This window comes from Dendrobates tinctorius, unplaced genomic scaffold (genome assembly GCF_039654945.1).
Source record: "Dendrobates tinctorius isolate UK_male_01 unplaced genomic scaffold, ASM3965494v1 ptg000305l, whole genome shotgun sequence".
In the NCBI taxonomy this organism is placed as follows: Eukaryota; Metazoa; Chordata; class Amphibia; order Anura; family Dendrobatidae; genus Dendrobates; species Dendrobates tinctorius.
In genome coordinates, this window is record NW_027361972.1 from 415,951 (window position 1) to 429,485 (window position 13,535).

The following is a 13,535-nucleotide window of genomic DNA, read 5'->3' on the forward strand; positions in this document are numbered from 1 at the left end:
GCCAGAGCCGGTACATCCGGACTATAAGACGCACCCCCCATTTTACTCCACATTTTTGAAGGAAAACAGTGCGTCACATAGTCAGAAAAATAAGGTAGATTTTATACAAATTGAAAAGTCAGGATAAAGGGAAACTCTGCTGTTATTGTACAGAAATTCACACTTGGCCTCACTGCACATTTACTGTTGTCGCTCATAAAAGGGAAGTTTGGCCAGAAAGACTGGACCTGGTCTTGTAGGGACCATGAGACATTCAGCAGCACAGAAGGGAGAGAAGAGTCATCCGATAAGATCTCAGGGATCTAGGAAGCCAACAGCATCATTACCCTCCGCTTTCTCTTACAGGCCCAGCATAAGATTTTTCTCCAAGTGATTTTCTATCTTGTCAGCACATTCTACGTACGCTGTCAATTGGCTTTATAGTTACAGATCTGGGCAGGTAACGGTCAGCGTCTCCTAATGTGAAGGAGAGAATGGCTGATGAAATTATTAACCCTTACATAAGTCAGTTCATATATGGTGTACCAAGATGGCGTCTGTGTCTTCAGACAACACCCTGGAAGGAATCCTTGGAATGCAGAAGCTGAGATACTGGATACCATATATGGAAGTGAAGCTGAAATGGACGTATCATAGACTGACACTGGCTACTCAGGAGATTGTGTGACACCCATCTCCTGTCTCTTTGTCTTGAGAATAAACTTCAGTTGTATGCAAGTCTTTGCTGAGAAAGGAGTAGACATCTAACTCTGTGTTCAGTGTGACTCTTTAAGTGCGCACTCGGCCTTTATTGGGTCAGGTACAAGCAATCATAGAGATCTTGCTTTAAGGGATCACCCTCACACTAATCCCAGGGGGTAGGTGGATCCTCCAGGTTGTAAGTTCTATAGAAAAGGGCTTTCAATGCCCAAAGTCATTAGAACAGTTTTGGGTGGAGGAAAATATTGTGGTCTAGAGGCAAAATGGTGATCATGGTAATACAGCCGGACTACACCACCGATAAAGCAGCCACAGCCGGTGACTGAGAGGAATCTGTGACTTCTCTGCATTCAGTGGTTACTACTCACCTGGGTAGTCATATGTGGGAATCTCCTCTTTACACCGCTCATCACCCCTCACATATGTCTCTGTAGTATTAATATGGGTCATATCTTCACCCTGAAACAAATATTGTAAAAGTCACAGACAGATGGAGAAGTCCCATCTATGATCAGCTCTAATCCTGCCATCTCCACCGTTCTCATTACACAAGTATAAAACATATAATACTGGTGGATAAAACAAGACTGAGCACAAGACCTTCACAGCCGTCTACACATCATAGGGGAGATCTCCTGACACCTTCTCTCCATCTACCTGATGATCCTGAGGAGCACTGGGATCTTCTTGGTTACAGTCCTGTGGAAGAAGAGGACGGGGACATCTCTCTGGTGTTGTCCTCTTACTGGATAGATCTGGAGGAAACACACACAGGGACTGAATTCATTCTCTACATACAGATAATTATAGGCCGTGTGTATTTAGTCCTGTCTATTACCTGGAGATGTGAGGGGCTGGGGAACCTCCATTATGACGTTCTTGTACAGATCTCTGTGTCCTTCTAAATACTCCCACTCCTCCATGGAGAAATAGACAGCGACATCCTGACACCTTATAGGAACCTGACACATACAATGATACCGTCATCCCCCGATCCCTTCATAGTGTTACTGTATAATGTCCCAGCATTCCCAGCAGTGTCACCTCTCCAGTCAGCAGCTCAGTCATCTTGTAGGTGAGTTCTAGGATCTTCTGGTCATTGATGTCCTCATGGGTCAGGGGGTGAGGTGGAGGCCCCGTGATTGGGCTCAGGGGTCTTCCCCATCCCTCAGACACAGGGTCCTTACAGCGATCACTAGAGGTCTTCTTCACCACTGTGTAATCCTGGTTATGGAGAGACACATTAATAAATCTCACTACAGACATTTCCAGAGTCCTCACCTCTCCAGTTCTGTCCATCTGTTATTCCCATAGATAAGAATGATGTAATGTGACGTCATCAGAATCTCTCACCTCTCCAGTGAGACGGAAGAGGATCTCTAGGGTGAGGTGTAACATCCTCTCCGCCATCTTGTCTCTGTCCATATCCATCCTTGATGGGTAAATCAGGAAAATTCTCTTCTGTAGAAGATCTTCACTGAGAGGATCCGATATTGTAGAGACCTGAATGAGAAGACGATGATCCGATGTAACATCATAAGAATCCGGTGTAATAATACAATTACTGGAGACAATAAGGGAAACATATGAGGAGATTTATTATCTTACAGGGTTTAGTTTTCTTCCCTGACATCTACTAATAAAACCTATATATTTAGGCCACAGACAACAAGCAGTTTCCTCCTCGGAGTCGGCAGCTGAACACGTTCCTCATAGACTCATCTTCCATAACGCTAATTCTCGTCTCATTACCGACACTGGAATCAGCATTAGCAATACTGCAGGAGATATTCATTACACGCGACATGAGAAATAACTCCTTCATGATGAGGACGACATCTTCATCTTCTACTGCGGCTCTAGAGACAGATGTGGCCAGAGTCGGTCACTGCCTCCATCCCCACCGGCCGTCTATATGAAGGTTTCCCGTCTTCCCCGCACTGGAATCTTCTCTCCCGTTAGATCTCAGCTCTGAGTCACACACAGAAGTTTGAGGCTTTTCTGGAAGAACAGGACAGGAGAGATCTGAGGCCGATGTCTCCATGTACAGGGTTTCCCCTCGGGATAAGAGGCTTTTCTATCCCTTTCCCCCAATTAGAGGGGACACCTGTGGATATCGGGGTCTTTACCGGCTGCAGTCCTGGGGGGATTTACTCGGTAACGTGGACGTTGGACAAACGTCACCATCAATTCCCATCAGAGTGAAGGAACATCGCTCCTCTATTCAGCTCTATGGATCCAGGATGAAATCCACTGCGGCCCCTGCAAGAAAAGAGCGAAGTCTGGTGAGACCCCCGAGGCCGGAGATTTCTACAGCTGCTCTGTGCGCACAGGACCTGTGATGAGGTCACAGGAGGGGAGGAGTCAGGGGGTCACATGATCAGGGGCCTCAGTGTGTGCAGGACTCTGCTGTGCTGGTTGTCGTGGTGCTGGATGAGGGGAAGTTTATGTGGGGTCAGGAGGGGTTTACAGGGTGGATGTAGCAGAGCCGTGTGTGTACAAGGTGTACGGAGCGGAGCCGTGTGTGTACGAGGTGTACGGAGCGGAGCCGTGTGTGTATGAGGTGTACGGAGCAGAACTGTGTGTGTACGAGGTGTACGGAGCAGAGCCGCGTGTGTACGAGGTGTACGGAGCGGAGCTGTGTGTGTATGAGGTGTACGGAGCGGAGCCGTGTGTGAACGAGGTGTACGGAGCGGAGCTGTGTGTGTATGAGGTGTACGGAGCGGAGCCGTGTGTGAACGAGGTGTACGGAGCGGAGCCGTGTGTGAACGAGGTGTACGGAGCGGAGCCGCGTGTGTATGAGGTGTACGGAGCGGAGCCGTGTGTGTACGAGGTGTACGGAGCGGAGCTGTGTGTGTATGAGGTGTACGGAGCGGAGCCGTGTGTGAACGAGGTGTACGGAGCGGAGCCGCGTGTGTATGAGGTGTACGGAGCGGAGCCGTGTGTGTACGAGGTGTACGGAGCGGAGCCGCGTGTGTATGAGGTGTACGGAGCGGAGCCGTGTGTGTACGAGGTGTACGGAGCGGAGCTGTGTGTGTATGAGGTGTACGGAGCGGAGCCGTGTGTGAACGAGGTGTACGGAGCGGAGCCGCGTGTGTATGAGGTGTACGGAGCGGAGCCGTGTGTGAACGAGGTGTACGGAGCGGAGCCGCGTGTGTATGAGGTGTACGGAGCGGAGCCGTGTGTGTACGAGGTGTACGGAGCGGAGCCGCGTGTGTATGAGGTGTACGGAGCGGAGCCGTGTGTGAACGAGGTGTACGGAGCGGAGCCGCGTGTGTATGAGGTGTACGGAGCGGAGCCCTGTGTGTACGAGGTGTACGGAGCGGAGCCGTGTGTGTATGAGGTGTACGGAGCGGAGCCGCGTGTGTAAGAGGTGTACGGAGCGGAGCCGTGTGTGTACGTGGTGTACGGAGCGGATCCATGTGTGTACGAGGTGTACGGAGCAGAGCCGTGTGTGTACGAGGTGTACGGAGCGGAGCCGTGTGTACGAGGTGTACGGAGCGGAGCCGTGTGTGTACGAGGTGTACGGATCGGAGCCGTGTGTGTACGAGGTGTACGGAGCGGAGCCGTGTGTGTACGAGGTGTACGGAGCGGAGCCCTGTGTGCACGAGGTGTACGGAGCGGAGCTGTGTGTGTATGAGGTGTACGGAGCGGAGCCGTGTGTGAACGAGGTGTACGGAGCGGAGCTGTGTGTGTATGAGGTGTACGGAGCGGAGCCGTGTGTGAACGAGGTGTACGGAGCGGAGCCCTGTGTGTACGAGGTGTACGGAGCGGAGCCGTGTGTGTATGAGGTGTACGGAGCGGAGCCGCGTGTGTAAGAGGTGTACGGAGCGGAGCCGTGTGTGTACGTGGTGTACGGAGCGGATCCGTGTGTGTACGAGGTGTACGGAGCAGAGCCGTGTGTGTACAAGGTGTACGGAGCGGAGCCGTGTGTACGAGGTGTACGGAGCGGAGCCGTGTGTGTACGAGGTGTACGGAGCGGAGCCGTGTGTGTACGAGGTGTACGGAGCGGAGCCGTGTGTGTACGAGGTGTACGGAGCGGAGCCCTGTGTGCACGAGGTGTACGGAGCGGAGCCCTGTGTGCACGAGGTGTACGGAGCGAAGCCACGTGTGTGTACGAGGTGTACGGAGCGGAGCCGTGTGTGTACGGGGTGTATGGAGCGGAGCCGCGTGTGTACGAGGTGTACGGAGCGGAGCCGCGTGTGTGTACGAGGTGTACGGAGCGGAGCCGTGTGTGTACGGGGTGTATGGAGCGGAGCCGTGTGTGTACGAGGTGTACGGAGCGGAGCTGTGTGTGTATGAGGTGTACGGAGCGGAGCTGTGTGTGTAAGAGGTGTACGGAGCGGAGCCGTGTGTGTATGAGGTGTACGGAGCGGAGCCGCGTGTGTAAGAGGTGTACGGAGCGGAGCCGTGTGTGTACGTGGTGTACGGAGCGGATCCATGTGTGTACGAGGTGTACGGAGCAGAGCCGTGTGTGTACGAGGTGTACGGAGCGGAGCCGTGTGTACGAGGTGTACGGAGCGGAGCCGTGTGTGTACGAGGTGTACGGAGCGGAGCCGTGTGTGTACGAGGTGTACGGAGCGGAGCCGTGTGTGTACGAGGTGTACGGAGCGGAGCCCTGTGTGCACGAGGTGTACGGAGCGGAGCCCTGTGTGCACGAGGTGTACGGAGCGAAGCCACGTGTGTGTACGAGGTGTACGGAGCGGAGCCGTGTGTGTACGGGGTGTATGGAGCGGAGCCGCGTGTGTACGAGGTGTACGGAGCGGAGCCGCGTGTGTGTACGAGGTGTACGGAGCGGAGCCGTGTGTGTACGGGGTGTATGGAGCGGAGCCGTGTGTGTACGAGGTGTACGGAGCGGAGCCGCGTGTGTACGAGGTGTACAGAGCGGAGCCGCGTGTGTACGAGGTGTACGGAGCGGAGCCGTGTGTGTACGAGGTGTACGGAGCGGAGCCCTGTGTGCACGAGGTGTACGGAGCGGAGCCGTGTGTGTAAGAGGTGTACGGAGCGGAGCCGTGTGTGTAAGAGGTGTACGGAGCGGAGCCGTGTGTACGAGGTGTACGGAGCGGAGCTGTGTGTGTACGAGGTGTACGGAGCGGAGCCGTGTGTGTACGAGGTGTACGGAGCGGAGCCCTGTGTGCACGAGGTGTACGGAGCGGAGCCCTGTGTGCACGAGGTGTACGGAGCGGAGCCACGTGTGTGTACGAGGTGTACGGAGCGGAGCCGTGTGTGTACGGGGTGTATGGAGCGGAGCCGCGTGTGTACGAGGTGTATGGAGCGGAGCCGTGTGTGTACGAGGTGTACGGAGCGGAGCCGTGTGTGTACGAGGTGTACGGAGCGGAGCCGTGTGTGCGAGGTGTACGGAGCGGAGCCACGTGTGTACGAGGTGTACGGAGCGGAGCCGTGTGTGTACGAGGTGTACGGAGCGGAGCCGTGTGTGTACGAGGTTTACGGAGCGGAGCCGCGTGTGTTTGAGGTGTACGGAGCGGAGCCCTGTGTGTGCGAGATGTACGGAGCAGAGCCGCGTGTACGAGGTGTACGGAGCGGAGCCGTGTGTGTACGAGGTGTACGTAGCGGAGCCGCGTGTGTTTGAGGTGTACGAAGCGGAGTCGCTTGTGTTTGAGGTGTACGAAGCGGAGTCGCTTGTGTTCGAGGTGTACGGAGCGGAGCCGCGTGTGTACGAGGTGTACGGAGCGGAGCCCTGTGTGTACGAGGTGTACGGAGCAGAGCTGCATGTACGAGGTGTAATGTTTTAGAATCCAATTTTTCAATTTCACAGAGTAAAATGGAGGTGTACGGAGCGGAGCCGTGTGTGCACGAAGTGTACAGAGCGGAGCCGCGTGTGCACAAGATGTACGGAGAGGAGCTGCGTGTGTACGAGGTGTACGGAGTGGAGCCATGTGTGTACGAGGTGTACGGAGCGGAGCCGTGTGTGTACTAGGTGTACGGAGCGGAGCCGTGTGTGTACTCTGTATACCACCATCTTCAGTCACAGACCCCTCTGTGTACACTGTATATACCACCCCCGGGTTAGAATTTGGGTAAAAAATGATTACATTCGTTAGATCCGGTTTGATCCACCAAAACTAACGTTAGATCACCCCTACAAAATGAGATATTTACGATCTTTTCCAGGGGGGGCTAACCCGTAGCTAGCCCCCCCAACTATGAAATTTGCCGTTTTTTGGATGGATTCAGATAGATATTCGTTAGATCCGGTTTGATCAGCAAAAATTAACGTTAGATCTCCTTTCGTTCCCGAGATATTGGGGGGGGGGCCGGTGGGGGGTTAGCCCCCCTAATTTGAAATTTGCAGTTTTTTGGATGGATTCCGATAGATATTCGTTAGATCCGGTTTGATCAGCAAAAATTAACGTTTGATCTCCTTTCGTTCCCGAGATATTTGGGGTGTCAGGTGGGGGGTTAGGTACGGGTTAGCCCCCCCCTAATTTGAAATTTGCCATTTTTTGGATGGATTCTGATAGATATTCGTTAGATCCGGTTTGATCAGCAAAAATTAACGTTTGATCTCCTTTCGTTCCCGAGATATGGGGGGTGTCAGGTGGGGGGTTAAAATTTGCCGTTTTTTGGATGGATTCTGATAGATATTCGTTAGATCCGGTTTGATCAGCAAAAATTAACGTTTGATCTCCTTTCGTTCCCGAGATATTGGGGGTGTCAGGTGGGGGGTTAGGTACGGGTTAGCCCCCCTAATTTGAAATTTGCCGTTTTTTGGATGGATTCTGATAGATATTCGTTAGATCCGGTTTGATCAGCAAAAATTAACGTTAGATCTCCTTTCGTTCCCGAGATATTGGGGGTGTCAGGTGGGGGGTTAGGTACGGGTTAGCCCCCCCTAATTTGAAATTTGCCATTTTTTGGATGGATTCTGATAGATATTCGTTAGATCCGGTTTGATCAGCAAAAATTAACGTTAGATCTCCTTTCGTTCCCGAGATATTGGGGGTGTCAGGTGGGGGGTTAGGTACGGGTTAGCCCCCCCTAATTTGAAATTTGCCATTTTTTGGATGGATTCTGATAGATATTCGTTAGATCCGGTTTGATCAGCAAAAATTAACGTTAGATCTCCTTTTGTTCTCGAGATATTGGGGGTGTCAGGTGGGGGGTTAGGTACAGGTTAGCCCCCCCAACTTTGAAATTTGCTGTTTTTGGATGGATTCTGATAGATATTCGTTAGATCCGGTTTGATCAGCAAAAATTAACGTTAGATCTCCTTTCGTTCCCGAGATATTGGGGGTGTCAGGTGGGGGGTTAGGTACGGGTTAGCCCCCCTAATTTGAAATTTGCTGTTTTTTGGATGGATTCTGATAGATATTCGTTAGATCCGGTTTGATCAGCAAAAATTAACATTAGATCTCCTTTCGTTCCCGAGATATTGGGGGTGTCAGGTGGGGGGTTAGGTACGGGTTAGCCCCCCTAATTTGAAATTTGCCGTTTTTTGGATGGATTCTGATAGATATTCGTTAGATCCGGTTTGATCAGCAAATATTAACGTTAGATCTCCTTTCGTTCCCGAGATATTGGGGGTGTCAGGTGGGGGGTTAGGTACGGGTTAGCCCCCCCTAATTTGAAATTTGCCATTTTTTGGATGGATTCTGATAGATATTCGTTAGATCCGGTTTGATCAGCAAAAATTAACGTTAGATCTCCTTTTGTTCTCGAGATATTGGGGGTGTCAGGTGGGGGGTTAGGTACAGGTTAGCCCCCCCAACTTTGAAATTTGCTGTTTTTTGGATGGATTCTGATAGATATTCGTTAGATCCGGTTTGATCAGCAAAAATTTCCTCGCTGCGACACATCGCCAGTGAAGTCCTGATGCTGCCCACAACTGGCCTCCGCCGAAGTCGCCGCTGCTCAAACGGATCTAACGAATATCTATCAGAATCCATTTAAAAACCGGCAAATTTCAAAGTACAGGTGGCTTGTTTTTTGCATAGCTAGCAAGTTGTATTTTTCCTTGGCACCACTTTGGAGTGCAAATAATGTTTTGTATAACTTTTATTTATTTTTTAGGAGAGAGAAAATTTTAAAAAAATTAATTGCGCTAATGTTTTTTGAGTTTTATTTTTAGTTAGTTTCCCGTGCGGTAAAAATAGCAGAATAACTTTATTCTCCGTGTCAGGTCAGACACACCGAAACCAAATTTATGTAATTTTTTTTTTTTTTTACTACTTTTAAAAAGTAAAATGTTTTTTTTTTAAATAATTGGAGAGGATTTGGTCTCGCCGCATGCGCAGCCCCGTAGCGCTTTTATTTGTCTGACTACGGAGCTGTGGGATGCCTCATTTTTTGTGGGAAGAGTTGTAGCTTTTATTCGGACCATTTTGGGGTATATCCGATTTTTTTAATCGCGTTTTATGCCTTTTTTTGTGACTCAAACAGTGAAAAAAATAGAAATTATGGCTTTTTTTATTTTTTATGGCGTTTACCGTGTGGAATAAATATTAAAATATTTAATTTTTGGGGGTTGGGATCCCAGCTGACGGTAGGACAGCTGGGATCCTGCGATTGCTGACGGGGCAAGCTGGGGCTGCCATTCCCCGCCCGACATGAAAACTCTATGGCGGATGAATAAGGCCCGGCTAGCCCCGTCGGCAAAAGTCAATGGGCGGTCGTCAAGGGGTTAAAAAAGCCTGTACATAGACTAAACAAAAACTCCTCATGTGGTCTCATTTTTAATCAATTTAATTATCAAACAAATAAATCTTATTAGTACAAAAACACAAGTAAAAGTAATACCTTACAGAAATAGATATTTAACAGTGAAAACCTGAAAGTTTAGGACTGAAAATCCCTGTAATATAAATAGAACACCTACATTTTAACATCTAGACGGAGTTCCTGAGTTATCGGGGTTTGACTTACACAAAAAACAAAGAGAATTACTAATGTGACTCAATATAAATTTATTCAAATGTTTAATCTCATAGAATACCAATAATAATTTACAATACATATTCACAAAAGATGTAGGCTGTATCTGAAGAAGAGAAGGACTGAAAATTCCCATGAGTGCAAAGTAACTCAAACAAAACAAAGAAGAACACTAACACCCCAACACCGGGGCGTTCCTGTTCTCCTTCACCCCAACACCGGGGCGTTCCTGTTCTCCTTCACCCCAACACCGGGGCGTTCCTGTTCTCCTTCACCCCAACACCAGGGTGTTACTGTTCTCCTTCACCCCAACACCGGGGTGTTACTGTTCTTATTCTTCTTTCCTTTGTTTGAGTTACTTTGCACTCATGGGAATTTTCAGTCCTTCTCTTCTTTGGATACAGCCTACATCTTTCGTGAATATTTATTGTAAATTATTATTGGCATTCTAGGAGATTAAACATTTCAATAAATTTATCTCCATTTCCCTTTTAGTTTTTCTTCACTCATACAAAAACCCTACTTCGGAATGGAGGAACCGTCTTTGGATAGAAAGAAGTGTGTGGTGGTCAGAGCGCTCCTCCGAGGCCGGCTTAGCTCCTAGTAGAGGCTGTAGTGTGCTCAGCCTGTGAGGAGCTTGGCAAGCGCTGCGGTGTGTCACTGCCTCCTAAGCGTCCGGACCCAGACTGCAGATGTCGGATCAGACAGCCGCAGCCCTCCTGCAGGTGGCGGGATGATGAGCTCCATGCAGCCACTCGCTCCTGCTGCCATGTCAGTCATATTGCTGTGCAGCAGGTGGTGAGGAGTGGGACTCAGGACACACAGGAGAGCAAAGCGAAGGCGACATTACTGACTTTGGGGGCATTATTGCTTAAGATGGGGGTATGTGAGGGTTGTTACTTGTATTACATGTATTGTCTGTAAACATTATTGCATGTAACATGAAAAATATTCAGGATTGAGAGTCCTCAGTAGTTGATACCTTTTAATGGCTAAAGGTATCAACTACTGAGGACTCTCAATCCTGAATATTTTTCTATCTACTGGCTAACACGGTACGAAGATATACATCTTTCATGCATGTAACATGGAAAGTGATCCTACTTAATCGCCAATACACCATGGACATCTCAGTGTTTTGGTTGGAATTTCATTTGTAAAGTTGAACTGTCATCAAAAAATAGATTTTGTTTAAAGGGTACCGCAACGTTTTTTTTTTTTATTTATTTATTTTTAATTCTGTCATGCTGTGGCTGCTGGCCACAGCATGACAGTAAGTTATGTGCGGCAGTGCGGCGGGACATCTGTCCACCAATGCCGCTGCACCGGTCGGGGGACCCCCTACCCCCGCCGAATCTGGTGAGTGGAAACCTTCAATGACCTGGTGATGAACCAGGTCATTAGGCATAACGCCACCGCCGCTGAAGCCCGCCCACCCACAGCCATTGAACGGGCCAAGAGCCGACGTCACGTGACGCAGCAGTCTGCTGCATCATGTGATGTTGCAGGGGGTGTGGCCTTCATTCCAGGAAGTGGCCTTGCCTGCCCCCGGCGCGAGGACCTTGACTCATTTAGCATTTTGCCAGATCAGTCAAGCGATTCCTGGCTCTGGCGGTGGGAGGAGCGGGGACGTTGCGTTTGCAGCAGCACTGCGGGCTGCAGGAGGCCTGGAGCACAGCTGCACACAGTTTTCTGTCATGCTGTGGGCATCAGACACAGCATGACAGAATATAGAGTAAAGGTTCAGATACTCTTTAACGCTGTGTCCATGCTCACAATTTTTCCCCATCAATGACTGCCATCATGGCAGGAAAGAAAAAAAGGTGAGGTGATAGTCCGATTCAGAGTGAATGGGACCATCATTACAATTTTTTGTCTCCCCACTACTTCACCGTCCCGTCATGTCATTGTAAGACTGGGTGGGAAAGTAGTGGGGAGATTATGCTGCTAGCAGCCTTATTCTTGCCGTCACTCACTGACGGTCAGAGCACGGCCTGTCGTCTGCCCCTCAGAGAATTAATAATTTTCAATGCAGTTTCAGGCCGCCGACTCTCATTTCTCTGGCACCTCCTCTGGTTCATGAGCTGGAGGTGGTCGGATCGCTGACGTCTGGCACACTCTCGTGTACTTGCAATCTGCACATGAGCCTGCATGGAAGTGAACAGCAGGGGAGATCATCAAGTATCCTGGATGATGTCCGCCATCTGAACACAGAAGCTGGAGGAGGAGACAGATAATTAGCTGCCTCAGACGGCATGCCTCTGCACACCCATCAGGCTGGGAATGCCTCTTTAGTGGGCATCATGCTTCTTTCTCTTTTGGATTTATATATGTTGGTGTGCTTAAAGGGAATCTTCCACCTAATGCTGCCCTATGCAGCTGTCAGCAGGCCTGTATTGTCCTGCAGACACACAGAATAATGACACCAGTGGCGCTCCACTCCGAGGTGCCGTCTGGGTGCTGCGGCGCCCGGAACTGGGCGCATGCCAGCTATCTAATAGCACGACTAGGCCGGTCATGTGGTCACTAGCCCAGCTCTGCTGCCAGTTCTCAGCATTTCAGTGAAGCATTCTACACTCGTGTGAATGACTAATATCCTATATATGAATAAATTGGCCAACACAAATAACGTAATGGGGAGGCTTGAAGTAAAGGACTGGTGGCAGCTACTTGGCACATTTTCCTATTGTGCACTTATGTGCTTAAAGTGGGATTTAATTTCCTAACACACAGCTCTGTACATCCATTCTCCTGCTGCCATCCATATCTGCACACACTGACCTGCAGATCCATACACACAGCAGATCAGACCTTCCTGCATAGAAATATGCCATACATAGGAAATCAATCCCGACCTTCACATTTAGTGATCACACTTGTACGAGGATGTGTTTCTCTGCTCTTATGACTGAAGTGAAGCTGAACATCCAAAGAAAAGGGTCACACACAGGGTCAAACAGAGGGCGGGATCAAAATCACCCAAAAGTGGAGACATGGTGTTGATAAAACTACATGCAAATGTAAAAGGAGCGAAGTGGGTTTTCAAGCCATTGCCCCACCGGGTTTTTCCACATGTGGTTTTCAGTGGCATCATGCAGTGCTTAGGGAGCGGATGAGCATGTGATCGGCTCCATCATGCTGCGCTCCTCTGTTCCGCCGCTATGCCACCTGTTGCATTTCCTGCCCTGTATTTAGCTTTCAGGTAACTTTTGATATGTCATAGAGGCATATCAACGTTTATCTGCTGACGTAGGCTAAGTTCACACTGCTTAAATATGACACCTGTTTTGTCTGAGCCAAAATTAAACTCTGAATGTGGTACTGCAGGGGTTCCTTGGTGTCTCCTGCTGGCGGGGTGACATCGCCCCTCCAGTGTCCTATGCCGGGGAAACGCCAGGGAACCACAGACGAGCCCTGCAGTACAAGACCCACAGGACAGCAAGGGAGGCCATGAGTACCGGTGCCGCTGCAGCGAAGCGGGAGGACGATGTGCAGGGGAGCACTGCTCACCGGCATCCCTCTGTTGTGGCACTGTAAGGATTCCCTGAGCTTTCCCGCTGGCAGGGTGACGTCACCCCACCAGCGTTCTGCAGCCTGGGAAAATCCCGGGGAACCCCTTCAGCACCATACATCACATGCTCACATTGGATTACAGATCAGCCACTACCAGGGGTCAAGTTCTGGGAAAAAAATGTGGGAACTCACCCAAGATTTCCTACTTGCCCCCACTCTGATGAGAGTTACACCAACGTAGTAATGAAATAATACCGCCATACTGTGACTGAATAAAACACCATGCAAAGACCAATATTACTCCTATACAGTGACCATAGATAGGCAGAAACTAGCTACACGGGCGCTCCGCAGACCGCACTAGTGGTTATGTTACCTTTAGGCCTCTTTCACATGATCATATGCGTATTGCGCGCGTTAAAAATGCAGCG

At 49.9% G+C, this 13,535-nt stretch overlaps 2 long non-coding RNA genes across 3 annotated transcripts; both read right to left on the reverse strand.

Moving 5' to 3' along the window:
* Positions 1 to 1,086: 1,086 nt before the first annotated feature.
* Positions 1,087 to 1,458, reverse strand: LOC141073544 (uncharacterized). Its single transcript, XR_012226992.1, has 2 exons — positions 1,357 to 1,458; positions 1,087 to 1,158 (listed from the first exon to the last, which is right to left on the reverse strand). It is a non-coding gene; the product is annotated as an uncharacterized lncRNA (long non-coding RNA).
* A 320-nt stretch (positions 1,459 to 1,778) lies between these two features.
* LOC141073541 (uncharacterized) lies at positions 1,779 to 3,034 on the reverse strand. 2 transcript variants are annotated; one of them, XR_012226991.1, is made up of 3 exons: positions 2,829 to 3,034; positions 2,053 to 2,202; positions 1,779 to 1,923 (listed from the first exon to the last, which is right to left on the reverse strand). It is a non-coding gene; the product is annotated as an uncharacterized lncRNA (long non-coding RNA). The 2 variants fall into 2 exon arrangements; XR_012226990.1 differs by lacking the exon at positions 2,829 to 3,034 and adding an exon at positions 2,308 to 2,803.
* Positions 3,035 to 13,535: the final 10,501 nt, after the last annotated feature.